This window comes from Crinia signifera, chromosome 19 (assembly GCF_055691185.1).
Source record: "Crinia signifera chromosome 19, ASM5569118v1, whole genome shotgun sequence".
NCBI lineage: Eukaryota > Metazoa > Chordata > Amphibia > Anura > Myobatrachidae > Crinia > Crinia signifera.
In genome coordinates this window covers 28278483-28295400 of record NC_139226.1, presented here as the reverse complement: position 1 = coordinate 28295400, position 16918 = coordinate 28278483, and the positions used below count along the sequence as shown (strand labels likewise).

Here is a 16918-nt window from a genome sequence, read left to right as displayed (position 1 = left end):
GGAGCTGGGGAAAAAGTGCCGTAAATCGCGGGTCCGGGGGAGGGGGTGGGGCTAAAATTATGTGAATCGCTTCATTTTGCTGCATTTTAGCCCCGCCCCCTACTTGCGGACCCACAAATCGCATCAGCCTTATCCCCGCCCCCCGACCTGCACATTTGGTTGTCCTCTCCGGGCTTCTCCCGGGGTAGAGATGGGCAAAACATGTCACTAATGAGAGCTGGGATCCAGCAGATCAGTCCGTGAAAATATCCGGATCTTTTGCACGGTTCACCGTTTCACTTTGAAAGAAGGGGTCATTTGATAATAAAGAAGCATACTTTGTTTTACAATAATATTTTGCCATATTATTTTAAACAGTGAGCTGAACAAATAAGAACATACATGACCGAGTAAAGCTGATCGATGGCTGGGTGCAGAATCGCCATCAATGGCAACCATCGATGGCATCTGCACCGATGGCTATCCCTAGCAGCAGCAGCCTTGTTATTCTCTCTTTTACTTGCAGTCGCAGCACTGTAACTCAGGGCCTTATTGTAGTTCACTCTTTCTGACACAATCCTTCTTAGATGGACAAAACCATGTGCACTGCAAGTGGGGCAGATGTAACTTGTGCAGAGAGAATTAGATTTGGGTGGGGTTTTACTTCAAAGTGAGATCTACATTGCAGTGTAAAAATAAAGCAGCCAGTATTTACCCTGCACAGAAACAAAAATAACTCACCCAAATCTAATTCTCTCTGCACATGTTACATCTGCCCCCCTGCAGTGCACATGGTTTTGTCCATCTAAGAAGGATTTTGTCAGAAAGAGTGAACTAGAATAAGGCCCTCAGTCTCCAGAGTTAGTACATCTCAGCTGCCACAGGTAGCAGTGCTGAGATCAGACAAATGCATTGTAATAAAAAACGAAACTGAAAGTAAAAGAACGACGGTTCACCTTTTTGGGATCGGCGGATCCCTCAGTATTTTATGGGATCCGTTCAAAAGACCTGCTTCGTTCGCGAACGACCCATCTCTATCCCGAAGAGTGACATTAACCCCTTCTCGACATTTGACGTATATATACACGTCATGGCCGGGATGTACTTCCCGACACATGACGTATATATACGTCATGACTTTAAACTGTCAACCGCGTCTATAGACGCGGTGACAGTTTAAACATGTCTGCTGTCCCTGAGGGGGGCGGTGATGCATTCCTCCCAACTTTCGTAGTACTCAAAGCGGGACGATGCTCCTGCGCGCCGCAGGCGCGTAGAAATTTTCGGGGGGGGGGGGCGTGACCTAATTTGGGGCGTGGCCTATACTCGCGGCTCTTCCGCGAGGCCACGCCCCCATTTTGCTATGGGGGCATGACCCAGAGGCTCTGTGAGCCTCTAGCCATGCCCCCAGTCCCCTGGCTGCGGGAATAGACGCTGTGCGCATGCGCACAGCGTTTATTCCCCGCTGCTTAGCAGCTGACAGGGGGGACTCCCAACAGCCCCCCCACACCGCGGGACACTGCCGCCCGCGGGTGGGACATCGGGACAGCCCCTGACAATCGGGACTGTCCCGATAAAATCGGGACTGTTGGGAGGTATGGTGATGCCTCCCCCCCGTCGGCGATCACTGTGATTGGCTGTTCAATGTGAACAGCCAATCGCAGCGTTTTCCTGTGTTACCGGCGAATCAGACGCTCGGTAACAAAGGGATCAATCACCGCCGGGTGGGAGGGGGCGTGAGGGGGTCACCGGTGATGACCACACCTCACCCCACCTGCCCCCAAGGCTGTGATTGGTCCGTCGGACCGACGGACCAATCACAGCCATGGCGCGTGATTTAAACTAACGGTGACTGCGCTGCAGACGCCATTCCAGTCTGGAATTGTGTGCAGAGCGGTCACCGTGCCAATCTGTCGTGATATACTGACCTGATCCTTGCCTGATACTTACCTGATCACCGCTGGTAGCGTGCTGCCAGCAGCTGGATGCTTCCTGGATCTTGTGACTTCCTGTGTGCTGCTGCAGTGTCAGAGTGACAGATAGTGAGAGATAGTGAGAGATAGTGACAGAGAGTGCTATATTTTGTGTCTGCTGCCCCCCGTTTTGTGCTGATCAGTATATCTGTGCTGATCAGCAACTTTTTGGGGGTGCAGGTTTTTTTTTTTTTATATATATATATATATATATATATACCTGTCAGTTGCACCAAAGGTTGTGCTGCCTGTGCAACTGACTGCTGCCCCCCCTGCTGCCCCCACTTTTGTGCTGATCAGTATAAACTAAGTGATCAGCACCTTTTTTGGGGTCCAGGTTTTTTTTTTTTATATATATACCCTGTCAGGTTGCACCCACAGTTGTGTGCCTGCTGCCCCTCACTGCTAATCAGTGTTGCATCACTGCATCACTGATCTGCAGGTTTTGTTTTTTTGGAGAGTGCAGTGGGGTTTTGTTTTTACACCCACGTTGCTTTTGTGGGTGTCCTGTGGCCGCTGAGCGCTGATCAGTGACATACATCACTGAACAGCATTTTTGGCACAGGGTTGATATAATTTTTTTTCTGCAGTTTTTTTAAATTGTTTTTTTTTTTGAGAGTGCTGTGGTTTATTTTTTTTAAATTGTTTTTACACCCACGTTACTTTTGTGGGTGTCCTGTGGCCGCTGAGCGCTGATCAGTGACGTACATCACTGAACAGCATTTTTGGCACAGGGTTGATATAATTCTTTTTCTGCAGTTTTTTTAAATTGTTTTTTTTTGGAGAGTGCTGTGGTTTATTTTTTTTAAATTTTTTTTACACCCACGTTGCTTTTGTGGGTGTCCTGTGGCCGCTGAGCGCTGATCAGTGACGTACATCACTGAACAGCATTTTTGGCACAGGGTTGATATAATTTTTTCTCTGCAGTTTTTTTAAATTGTTGTTTTTTTTGGAGAGTGCTGTGGTTTATTTTTTTTAAATTGTTTTTACACCCACGTTGCTTTTGTGGGTGTCCTGTGGCCGCTGAGCGCTGATCAGTGACGTACATCACTGATCAGCATTTTCGGCACAGGGTTGATATAATTTTTTTTTTTTATTGGGATCAAATTCCTGTATAAAGTATTTTTTTTTTCTGCACTACATACACACTACACACTACATACCCCCCGTGTTGAAATAAAGTTTGTACCCCCCCTACAGTATACACGTGTTGAAACATTACACTTACAGAAACACAAAAATAAAAATGGCATCCCAAATGTCATCCCAAATGTCATCCCAGTCATCCAGAAGAATGTATTCAGCGGAGGAGGCATATGCCATGCTTGCCTCTGACTCTGACACAGCCAGTGATGCAAGCGGGGAATTTGAAGGATTCGTCTTAACCTCATCTTCCTCCTCTAGTGATGAGGGACCCCCTCAAAGACGCCCCCGTAGAGCAGCTGAGACCCTCCCCCCCAAATGATTGATCCCGTATGGACCCCACCACCAGACAATTTAGAGCCCCAGGTTCCTGAGTTTTTGGCCATCCCAGGAATCCTATTTGATTCAACAGGTCTCAGAGAAATTGACTTTTTCAAATTATTTTTCTCTGATGATTTTATAAATTTAATGGTGGACCAAAGTAATTTATATGCCCAGCAGTTTATTGCTCAAAACCCCACGTCATCATTTGCTAGGTGGACCCCTGTAGATGCAGTAGAGATGATGACGTTTTGGGGTCTGGTGTTACATATGGGCATAGTAAAAAAGCCAGAAATTAGGCAATATTGGAGTACAGATGTTCTGTACAGCACCCCACTTTACCGTATGGCCATGACTCGGACTCGTTTTGAGACAATCCTTAAATTTTTACATTACACCGATAATGCACAGTGCCCACCCAGAGATGATCCCACCTTTGACCGGCTATTCAAAGTCAGGCCGGTCATTGATCATTTCAGTGCCAAATTTGCAGAGTTGTACATCCCTGAAAAATTTATTTGTATCGACGAGTCCCTTATACATTTTAAAGGAAGGGTTAAATTCCGCCAGTACCTTCCCAGTAAGAGGGCAAGGTATGGCATAAAAATGTATAAACTGTGTGAAAGCACCTCAGGGTACACCCACAGGTTTAGGGTATATGAAGGGAAGGATTCAAGAATTGAACCGCCAGAATGCCCCCCCTCCCTCGTAGGTGTTAGTGGAAAAATTGTCTGGGATTTAGTGCACCCCTTCCTGGATAAAGGTTATCACCTCTATGTGGATAACTTTTACACTAGCATCCCCCTGTTTAAGGCCCTTGGTTCAAGAGGTACAGCAGCTTGCGGTACTGTGCGCAAGAACCAAAGAGGCCTCCCAAAAACGCACATTGCCCAAGTACTGAGAAGGGGTGAAAGCAGGGGAATATGCACCGAAAATATGTTGTTGGTCAAATATAAGGACAAGAGGGATGTCCTTATACTGACAACAATTCACGGAGATAGTACCACCTCCATTCCTGTACGAGGTACCAGTACCCACACCTCAAAACCTAATTGCATCCTAGATTACAATAAGTACATGGGCGGAGTGGATCTTTCAGATCAGGTACTGAAGCCGTACAGTGCCCTGCGGAAAACAAAAATCTGGTACAAGAAGCTGGCCGTGTATATCATCCAGATGGCACTGTATAACGCTTACGCAGAGCCAGATTAAGGTCTAAATGGGCCTGGAACTGAAAATTATCAAGGGCCTATTATGCGCAATAATAGGGGTTGCGGCCAGCATCTAATAATGTGGGGGACGTTACCAGTGTTCTGGTTGGGTGGTCTGCTCATGGGTGTGTCTCTATTTGTGTAAATACTTTCAAATAATTATATATGCCTGGAAAACGCAGGGGGCTGGCATAAGAAAAATGCAGGGAGATATATTGGCGGGTGCACTCCAAAGGTGCACCCGCAGGACGCCGATGTCCTAAGATACTTGAGGGGTGAGGCGGCACTCCAGTCATAAAAAAATACTGAAAGCCGAAACTTGGTAGACAGTATGTCAGCACCTTTTATGTGGTAACCTAAGTTTACCACACCATATACCCCTTATACAAATCATGCAACACAATAGTAACCCCTTATACTGTACTTGCTTCTTACACATTATGCCACATGGAATGAGACAAAATTCACACCGATTGAGCAAAAATTCACGATATGCCACACAGATTAAGGCAAAATTCACATTTTGCCACATGGATTGAGCCAAAATACACACTATACCAGGCATGTCCAAACAGTGGCCCTCCAGCTGTTGTGAAACTACATGTCCCAGCATGCCTTGACATAGTTTTAGCATTCCCTAATTGCAAAACTGTGGCAATGCATGATGGGACTTGTAGTTTCACAGCTGGAGGGCCATAGTTTGGACATGCCTGCACTATACCAAACAGATTGAGCAATAATGCACAATATGCTTCATAAATAGGGGCATTGCGCGCCAAAGGCGCACATTAAAAATTTACACCATAATGCTCATTACATGTTAAGCCGCACACCATAATCTCCATTACGTATTATGCCAAACACCATAATGCCTATTAAAAATTATGCTACATAAGTGTTGAATACCTACATGCTCATTGCCAGGGGTTCCATGCTCATTGCCATGTGGGATTACATGCTCATTGCCAAGGGGGAATACATGCTCGCGGTAACTGGGGGACAGTCGCCGCCAGGCAGAAATGACAGCCATTAACAGCCGGGCAGAGAACAGGGGGCTGCCCGGCTGTATTTAGAGCACTGCATGTCCCGGCTATTTGAAATAATACCCCTTATATACCAGAAAATGCAGCGAATATGGTCCCAGGATCTTGCAGGGACATTCTCGGACTGGCCCCTTTTACACAAGCCTAGTCCCTGCATTTTCTGGTGTGAGGGGGAGAGAAAACCACCCCCGCCCCCCTTTAAACAACCAGCTAAATCTTCGGAACCAACTGACCCATTTACATGTAGCCTTCAGATGATTTTGGTCCAGTGAAACTGGCCCGTTTGGTCCCAGAGAAATCTGCCCTCAAACAACATGAACAGCCATGAAATTACATTTCAGAAATTAAAAAAAAAAAAGTTTTACCTGCAATATCTCTAGAACCAATGAACCCATGTGGACCAGGTATCAGATTGAAGGCCCAGCGATTTGGGTTCGACTGAGATCAACCTCAAGTTTCTGTGATGCTGTAGGGCAGACCTGGCCAAAAGGTAGATCCTGATCTACCAGTAGATCTTGGGGCATCCGCTGGTAGATCACAGCCAAATTAACAAAGTACACATTTCAGAATGCCAGCTCCCGGTAGTGCCCCTGATGTCATGACAGCACCGGAGTGCTGTGAAGAGCCCTCTGCAGCTGCTATATATCAGTATGGCCCCACACCCACATATGCTGGGCTTACCGCTCTGTACCAGCACAGAGGCTCCTCACAGCACCAAGTACATCCTGAGCGACTCCTGGATGTAGTGTGTGGGGTGTAATTGTCTGATATGGGTGGTACAGTGGCTGCAGGCTGATGCTGCTGTAGTACAGCTGCCGCCTGCTCCGTTAATATGATACAATACCAGAGTGGTTCCGTGCTTGTGTCCTGGTTATCAGTCGCTGGCTGACTAATAGATCCTATAACAGAAGAAAATGGCTGTGCGCTGTCGGACCACGGTGTAACAAATTATGAGCAATCACAAATATTCTGTTCAGTCAGCAGTCAGATGCGGGTACTTGGACCACATATAGAAAGATCACAAAGAGAGAAAAAGACAGACTGCGCTAAAATAGAAATCAAATGTAATCCAAAAATAAACATAAAGGTATCAAAGCAATTCAAATACAAAATAAAATATAACAATATAATTTCATTTGAAGGTCACTATGGCCAGTATTAGTAATACTATTAGTAATCCAATCACATATAGCATCTACCATTCTTATATATGTGATTATATAACTAATAGTAGAGAAACGTGTATGCTGCATGGGTGTATATTGTGTGTAGGTATTTTAGCAATTGTCCGTGTTGATCGCCCCTGCGAATGTGGGGCAGAGATTTGGCTGTCCTGCAAGGCGTAAGACTTAAGGCCCCTATACATTAGGCCGACTTGTCCTAGGGACAAGTCTGACCCAATTTACCTGCAAGCCGCCCGGCAGCTCCCCGGGAGGCTCACATACAATTTGGCACTTGATGTGCCATTTTTTACATGGGATAAATCGCATGCGATTTATCCCATGTAAAAAAAAACCCGGGGAGCTGCAGGGCGGTGAGGAGTAGTGGGGGTGGGCAGCGGCAGTAGTGGGGGCGGGCAGCGGCGGCGGTGGTGGGGGCAGGCAGCGGCGGCAGTGGTGGGGGCGGGCAGCGGTGGTGGGGGCGGGCGGCGCCACTACGCGTCCCGTCCCGTCCCCGCTGCTGCTATGTGTAAGTACACTGCCCGGCCAGGTCAGTCAGCAGCACTCGCCGGCGCTCAGGGACCCGCTGCCCGCCCCACTGCTCCCCCGGTGTCTGCATGCATATGCCTGTCAGGTGGCAGGCATATGCATACAGGGAGGTTGGACGTGATCGTATGTACAGACCGTCCGACCTCCCTGATCCGGTCCGATGCGCACGGGACCGCGGATCGGATCAGATATCACACACCTACGATTTTGGGCCGATTTCACCCGATTATCGGCACAAAGTGCCGAAATCGGATGAAATCGGCCCAAAATCGCATAGTGTATGGGGGCCTTTACTTTTACCGAGCTAATGATTTTAAGCTCAATCAGTCCGAGCGCTCTCACAGTGGAGCGAAGCCACCGCCCAGCACATGTAGTCACCACCCCAGTATACGCCCCGATTACCGCCCAGTTGTGCCCTCGCCAATCCATACGCCCACATTACGACTACTCTGCACGAGTTTGTTCGCTAGCGTATTTCTACTCGTAAGGTCGCGAGTGTGCACGGTTGCCCAAACCTACACATGCGCCTTGCGAATGGTACGCATGCGCAGTGGGCTAAGATACACTATGCAAATGAATTGGTGTCCGAGCGAGGCAAGCAGAATGTGGCCCTATGTGTGTAAGAGCGGTCAGCAAAACAAAATCTATTGTGGGAAGCATAGGGCCTGTGAGCCTGGTTAAGAGGTGGATGCTATGTATGTATGTATATATATACATATATGTATGTATGTATGCATGTGTGTATGTATATGTATGTGTGTGTATATGTATGTATGTGTGTGTGTATGTATGTATGTATGTATGTATATGTATGTGTGTGTGTATATGTATGTATGCAGGGCCGGCCACTGGAGGGCGGCAGTTCGCCCCTCGCCCCCCGTGCAAAGGGGGTCCATGCCGGCTTCTGACAGGAGCCTGCAGTGGTGTCCTTGCTGCGCGGGTACCTGCGGCGCTGAGTATAAAGCTGGCGGCGGTGGGGGTCCCTTCAGTGAATAAGAAATAACTAGCGATATGCGGCGGCGCGGGAAGCGCTTCTGTTTTGAAAACACTGGCCGCACGGCGCACGCTGATTGGCTGAGATTCACGCTGATTGTGCAGTTCTTGATTCTTATGTATTTATATCTACAGAAATATACAGTTACCATCTCTACTGGCAGCAATGCCGTGTGCAACTGTGCCCGCCATCGTACAGTTAGATTTACGGGTCTGCAGTAAGGGTTTCCGGTACTTTCATGCATGCGGAATAGCAAAACTAAATATCAGTATATGGGCCACCTCCGAATCAGGCACATTGACAATGGTAGATCTCTGCTAAATATGTGAACTAAAAGTAGATCCCGCATACCTCCCAACATGACCCATTCCAGGAGGGACAAAATGCTCTGCTCCTGGACTTGCTGCCAGTGGTAGTTGTAGATGTGGGACTGCACCAATGTCACAAATTCAATAAGGGGAGCCACACCTGCCAGTGAGTCCAGACTGTGGTGTTTAAGGTGGCAGTTGGTGGGGCTCCCCTATCTGAATTGTGGACTGTGCTGCAGCCCTGCAACTGCCACTGATATGAATGTCCAGAAAGAGAGCATCTTGTCTCTCCTGGAATGGGTTATGATGGGAGGTCACCCCTGCTAGAATACAATGTAATTACAGTGAAAATTGTGTTCATATAAAACCTCACATTACCAAAGATTTATAGGGAAATCCTGCCATCAAATAATACATTAGATTCTGATGTGAATGTAATATTTAAAGTGAGAAGTTAAATCACATTTCCCTCAGGTCAGCCATGCAAAAGATAAAGGAGCTGTGATGTCATAATGGGCCTCAAACCACAAACTGGCCAATCAGGTGGGGTCTGTGAGGTCATAGTGATGTCATAATCAGGGCTATACTGAGGCTGTCTCACTCATTCACCTCACAGAACTCCGGGCAGTGCGCATCTCACCAGCAGGAGGACATACTCACATAAGGTTAGTGACTGGACAGAGATAAGGGCAGTTTAGCACGATGCGGCGGTAGACTCGGAGCGTGACTACTGTAATATATGACTGATCACCTGACCGACAGGACAGTATTGGATAATAACAAATCTCCCACCTAGGGGGGCAGTACTAAGCAGCCACTAGGGCTGTGCCTGGGACACCTAAGGGCGGGGTCTGGATGGCGCTGGATAAACCCTGTATGGAGCGGTTAGGACGTGTCGCAAGGCACAAATGTGTCCTACTATGCTGCATCAAGTCCCCGTACGGATCCCTACTTATTAATGTGCAGAGGTGGGAGAGATGTATACGGTGCTGTACCCATTACTTTGTTATTATCTGATACTGTTGTTATAGTTATATCATAGTTTGGGCTCCATGTAAGAGTGATACTAAATACTGGCAGCATATTGTGTTAGTGTCAGGGTGATACACAGGATATGCCGCTGGTATTTACCATCACACACAGTATCTTTCCAGCGAGGACCAGCGGTGTCCCCTCCTCCGCTGTATCCTCTGCTGTGTTGCCAGCAGCCTGTTGGCAATGGGTTACTGACTAATGCACATACATGACGGCCGTCTGTGTATGTGTATAGAGATCAGACCCGGTGGGGACATAGGAAACAGAGTTAGAGCTGTCCTATATATATCATTGCAGCCCTAACCCCTTATAGCACCAGTAGACGAGTCCTAAAGGGGTTCTGGCTGATTCTTACATGGAGTCCTAATACTAATGGGTAGCTAGCTACCTTGTCTCTTTCCCCCTACCTTGTCTCTCTCGCCCCCTACCTTGTCTGTCTCGCCCCTTTTACCTTGTCTGTCTCTCCCCCCTACCTTGTCTCTCCCCCCATTACTTTGGACATGCGCGTGCCCCCCCGGTGCCATCGGGTGCGTTCTTCATCATCTGGGAAAAAAGTTAAAATACAGATTTGGGGTGACAGAAGGGATGACGGGTTATATAAGGTTAGTGGGTGGGTGGTTTGGGCAAACTCTGCAAAGTCTCTTAATGCCTAGAGGGACGGGCAGTCCGTCAGCCATGGGTCCCCAGAGGTTTCCCCCACAGGGGGTTTTTGCTCTCCTGAGTGCTGATGGATGACTCTCTATGAGTCATGTGGCTTCCACCATCTTGTTCCTCTTATAGGACAAGTGTGTAAGAGTTCTGGAACAATCCTGTTCCAGTATTCCCTATTTTATAATGCAGAGCAAAAATAATATATACATTTTACTTAAAATAAAAGTTTGAATTTATTTATTAAATATATTTTGTGTGAATTTGTCTTTATTTATATTAATAAATGCTCCAAAAGGTCAGGAGGTCGCAGTGAGGGCTGGTGGGTAAATGAGATTAGAGGTGGTAATGGAAAGTAAATGGAGTAGGCTTACACCCTAATCACTGAGGTGACCATACAAATGGGAGGGGCGTATGGAGTAGGCTTACACCCTAATCACTGAGGTGACCATACAAATGGGAGGGGCGTATGGAGTAGGCTTACACCCTGATCACTGAGGTGACCATACAAATGGGAGGGGCGTATGGAGTAGGCTTACACCCTGATCACTGAGGTGACCATACAAATGGGAGGGGCGTATGGAGTAGGCTTACACCATGATCACTGATGTGACCATACAAATGGGAGGGGCTTATGGAGTAGGCATACACCCTGATCACTGAGGTGACCATACAAATGTGCGGGGCTTATGGAGTAGGTTTATACCCCGAACACTGAGGTAACCATACAAATGGGCGGGGCTTATGGAGTAAGTTTACACCCCGATCACTGAGCTGACCATACAAATGGGCGGGGCTTATGGAGTAATGAATCAATGCCTCCGACTAATATGTGCTCAAGGTTTGGTAGGGAAACATTATATTTGTATGTGTTGTATGTGAATAATGCAAGTCGGTTATATGATATATGGGTTATTAACTCCTGATAAATAATAATAATAATAATATATACAAATAAAAACAAGATTTAACAAAGGAAGAAGAAGAAGAAGAAGAAGAATTATATTTCTACAGTATTTTTCTCCAGTTCGGCACAGGACACGTTACAGATAACATGAACATATTACAGAAGTTTAGGTTTTCAGAGAATTCAGAAACAATGAATAAAATACAAAGGTGTGACAGACATTTTGTGTTACCGATGCCAAGGATTATTCCTCTTACGCACATTGGGATTAGGAGAGATCATTGCATAATTAACAGAACCAGTCACGGCTCTTTCTACACAGGAGAGTCCCAGGCGAGGCGGCCATCTTGGACGCACTACGTAGGTTAAAATGTGCAATTAGCAATACATGACAATAGAACATACAAGGGTAAAATAAAAAGCAACCTATACCCCTTTCCCATCGCACCTACTGTGATTACCAGGTTCATGCCGGTTCGACCCGGTAATTGGTGCGATGTGAAAGGGGTTACTGGGTCCTGCAAAGCAACACTGCAATATGAACCAGTAAAAAAGAAGGGTTCTTACTGGTTCATTGCCGTGTTGCTTTGCGGTGTGAACAGGTTAATAAGGTCGAGTGACTTGTTTCCCGTTCACACCAATGGAGGAGGCAGTGCTTGGAGCAGCGCCAGCACTAAGCGTTGCCTCCTCCACCTCCCCCGATGATGCTCTGCCACGCCCCTGGGTGAGGTCAGCGAACCGGCAATATTGGCAGTTCGCTGAGGGTATGTGAACAGAGTAAAATGCAGGGATTCAGTATTGAATCCCGCCGGTCGGGATCCCGGCGTTCAGACCGCCGAAATCCTGACAAGGGGGGGACGGGGATCACCCCCCTTTACAGGCTCGCTACGCTCGGCACACTAATTTATTCTCCCTCCAGGGGTGTCGTGGACACCCACGGAGGGAGAATGTGTCGGGATTTCGGCGGTCGGGATTCCGGCGTCGGGATTCTGAACGCCGGGATCCTGACTGCCGGGATCTTAACTGCATCCCAAATGCAGGGTTGTCTAGGGACTGAACCATTTCAAAGTCCCAGTGCGACCCTGCATTTTGTGATGTGAAAGGGGTAGGCCAGGATTCACACTGCAGAGGTTCCAATTACAGACAATAATTACATAACTGACCGAAAGTAAAATAAATAAATAAGAAAAACGATATTAATTCCGTGTTACATTTGGAAGATGTTAAACTCTGAATTGCATATAATATAGGCATGATCCCACGTGGATTGCTGACAGCTCAGGAGTGATAACTGTGGGCTGTGGTAATGGTTCCAGTGATACAGACTGTTCAGTAGGTTGTGTATGTTAGCAGCCTAGCGAACATATGTATGTATGTATGTATGTTTGTGTATGTATGTGCAGTCAGGGGCGTAACTATAGCACAGCAGCCTCCACCACCGCGGGGGGGCGCTGTGCATGTGGGGGCGCCGGGGGCTGCGGTGCTATAGTTACCCCCCCCCCCCAATCCCCCGCAGACTTACGTATCTTGCTGGTCCCGGCGGCTCCGTTCTTCTGATGAGGACCACAACAAAATGGCCGCCCCCATATAGCAAACAGTTCTCTGAAACTGTCTGCTGTACGGGGGCGGCGATTTTGTGGTGGTCCTCAGCAGATGAACGGACGGAGCCGCCGGGACCAGCGCGATAGGTAAGACTGCGGGGCAGGGGGTTAGCATAGGCGATAGGGCGGCCGGGGTGGTGGGGGGGTTGCTCGACGGGGCGGCGGCGGGGGTGGGTATGGGCGCCCCCCCTAACAGCGGGGGGGCGCCCAAAACGTAGCTACGCCACTGTGTGCAGTTGCTGATTCTTATATATTCATATCTGCAGAAATATACAGTTACCATCTCTACTGGCAGCAATGCCATGTGCAACTGTGCCCGCCATCATACAGTTAGATGTACGGGTCTGCAGTAAGGGGTTTTCGGTACTTTCATGCATGCGGAATAGCAAAACTAAATATCAGTATATGGTCACCTCCGAATCAGGCCCATTGGTAGATCTCCGCTAAATATGTGAACTAAAAGTAGATCCCGGGACACAAAATTCTGGCCACCCCTGCCCCTCAGAGCCAGATTAATGTCTAAATGGGCCTGGAGCTGAAAATGATCAAGGGCCTATTATGCGCAATAATAGGGGTTGTGGCCAGCAAATAATAATGTGGGGGGCGTGACCAGTGTTCTGGTTGGGTGGTCTGCTCATGGGTGTGTCTCTATTTTTGTAAATACTTTAAACTAATTATATATGCCTGGAAAAAGCAGGGGTCTGACATAGGAAAAATGCAGGGAGATATCCAAAGGTGCACCCGCAGGATGCCGATGTCCTAAAATACTTGCGGGGTGAGGCGGCACTCCAGTCAGAATAAAATAGTGTGCCGAGCGTAGCAAGGCACCATGCCCTCTGCTTGGTGAGTGCAGCGAACCCGAAAGGGGGAGCGATCCACAGCCCCCCCTTGTCGGCATTGCGGCGGTTGGGAGTCCGGCGTCGGTATTTCGACCGCCAGCATATCATACCGGACCCCATATATCCCTTAGACAAATCATGCAACACAATAATAACCCCTTTATACTGTACACACCCCTTTATACTCTTACACATTATGCCACATGGAATGAGAAAAAAATTCACACTGACTGAGCTAAAATTCACACTATGGTTCACGGATTGAGTCAAAATTCACATTATGCCACACAGATTAAGGCAAAATTCACATTCTGCCACATGGATTGAGCCAAAATACACACTATACCAAACAGATTGAGCAATAATGCACAATATGATTCATAAATGGGCATTGCGCGCCAAAGGTGTGCATTAAAAATTACACCATAATATCCATTACATGTTAAGCCACACACCATAATGTCCATTACGTATTAAGCCAAACACCATAATGCCTATTAAAAATTATGCTACATAAGTGCTGCTTACCTATATGCTCATTGCCAGGGGTTCCATGCTCATTGCCAGAGTTTCCATGCTCATTGCCATATGGGATTACATGCTCATTGCCAAGGGGGAATACATGCTTGTGGTAACTGAGGGACAGCCGCCGCCAGGCAGAAATGACAGCCATTGACAGCCGGACAGAGAGCAGGGGGCTGCCCGGCTGTATTCAGAGCAATGTAGGTCCCAGCTATTTGATATGATACCCCTTTCACACCAGAAAATGCAGGGATTTACCCAGGAAAATTGACCCAGGATCATGCAGGGACATTCCCGGATTGGCCCCTTTTACACCAGCCTAGTTCCTGCATTTTCTGGCGTGAGGAAGAGAGAAAACTACCCTCCCCCCTTTAAACAACCAGCTATATCTTCGGAACCAACTGACCCATTTACATGAGGGATTTTAATTATTTTCAAATGAATTTGGTCCTGTGAAACTGGGCCATTTGGTTCCAGAGAAATCTGTCCTCAAACAACATGAACAACCATGAAATTACATTTCAAAAATGAAAAAAAAAAAAAAAATAATCTCTAGAACCAATGAACCCATATGGACCAGCCTGGTATCAGATTGAAGGCCCAATTTGGGTTAGACTGAGATCAACCTTGAGCTTCTGTGATGCCGTTGGAACCAGGTGGGAGTCGGAATTTGTGGGTCTCATGTTATCCTATGGGGAAAACGTCCCAGCTTTGCCTGGCAGTATCTCCGGTTCCCGGGTGGCTAGAGACTCGGAGCTGGTCTCGTTGGAAAGCCCTGACCCTCAGCTACAAAATGGGCCTATTTAGAGAGTGGGCCTGGAGCTGTAGCTCCATCAGGCCCATTGTTAATCCGGCTCTGCGCTTACGTGCTATTCCGTTCTACCAGCCAGAGGGGGACATTTATGCACTTTCAAGAGGAAGTCATAAAGGGCCTAATATTTGGGAACCAGCAGGCAGAGGGCCCCAGTACTTCTAGTACTGGCCCCCGTATTGTACCAGGGCAGCATTTTCCTAACGAAATCCCCTCCACTGCAAAAAAGGGCAGGACACAAAAAAGGTGCAAAGTTTGCTATAAAAAGGGAATAAGAAAGGATACTATTTTCCACTGTGAAACTTGCCCCGACAAACCCGGCCTATGTATAAAGGAGTGTTTTAAAATATACCACACATCTATGGATTATTAGGTTCATCTTTTCACCGTGCTTCGGGGGTCTTGCTAATGCCACATAGCACCCACCATTCATTCCACCAGAATCTGAGCTGCAAAATCCAAAAATCACTCCTTCCCTTCTGAGTCCTGCCATGCACCCAACTGGTATTTTTTGGTCACATATGAGGCATTGCCATACTCAGGAGAAATTGGGGCACAGATTTTGGGGTGCTTTTTCTCCTTCATACCTTATGAAAATGAAAAATTTTGAGCCAGAACTGCATTTTTGTGTAAAAAAATGTAATTTTTCATTTACACAGCCCAGTTGTATCAAAATTGGTGAAACCCCTGGGGGTTTGAAATGTACACTATACCCCTAGATGAATTCCCTGATGGGCGTAGTTTGCAAAATGGGGTCACTTGTGGGGGGGTTCCACTATATTGGTGCTTTGGGGGTCTTGCTAATGCGACATAGCACCCACCAACATTCCACCAGAATCTGTGCTGCAAAATCCAAATATCACTCCTTCCCTTCTGAGTCCTGCCATTTTTTGGTCACACATGAGGCATTGCCGTACTCGGGAGAAATTGGGGCACAGATTTTGGGGTGCTTTGTCTCCTTCATTCCTTGTGAAAATGAAAAATTTTGAGCCAGAACTGCATTTTTGTGTAAAAAATTTAATTTTTCATTTTCACTGCCCAGTTGTACCACAATTGGTGAAACTCCTGGGGGTTTGAAATGTACACTATACCCCTAGATGAATTCCCTGAGGGGTGTAGTTTGCAAAATGGGGTCACTTGTGGGGGGGTTCCACTGTATTGGTGCTTCGGGGGTCTTGCTAATGCGACATAGAACCCACCAACATTCCACCAGAATCTGTGCTGCAAAATCCAAATATCACTCCTTCCCTTCTGAGTCCTGCCATGCACCCAAATGGTATTTTTTGGTCACATGTGAGGCATTGCCGTACTCGGGAGAAATTGGGGCACAGATTTTGGGGTGCTTTTTCTCCTTCATACCTTATGAAAATGAAAAATTTTGAGCCAGAACTGCATTTTTGTGTAAAAAAATGTAATTTTTCATTTGCACAGCCCAGTTGTATCAAAATTGGTGAAACCCCTGGGGGTTTGAAATGTACACTATACCCCCAGGGCCGGAGCTACCACTAGGCAGCCTTAGGCAGCTGCCTAGGGCGCTGGCCAATAGAGGGCGCCCCTATACTGTCATCATAAAAATGAAGTATTTTAGTGGACTTATCGGGTCCTAGGAGAGCCTAGCACTTCCCCCAGCACAATCATATGCTGTTACCCCAGCCAGGCAGGGTGCAGGTACTGCAGGAAATTGCTGGGCTCAGCTTCCAGCAGCAGCCAGCAGTCGTGATGCTTGTGTCTGTGTCCCTGCTCTTCAATCTGATCTGAAGTTCTGCTTCAGTGCTTCCTTCCTGCTGCTGCTCTTCACACAGAGATCGTCTTGTAGCTCCGCCCCCCTCCAGCACAATCTCCTAGAGACCATGCCAGACATACACAAAAGGTAA

The 16918-nt window shown here is 47.3% G+C and overlaps 1 long non-coding RNA gene across 1 annotated transcript; it reads left to right on the top strand.

Moving 5' to 3' along the window:
• Positions 1–8206: 8206 nt before the first annotated feature.
• On the top strand, positions 8207–10616 carry LOC146042290 (uncharacterized). Its single transcript, XR_014463826.1, has 2 exons — positions 8207–9224; positions 9298–10616. It is a non-coding gene; the product is annotated as an uncharacterized LOC146042290 (long non-coding RNA).
• Positions 10617–16918: the final 6302 nt, after the last annotated feature.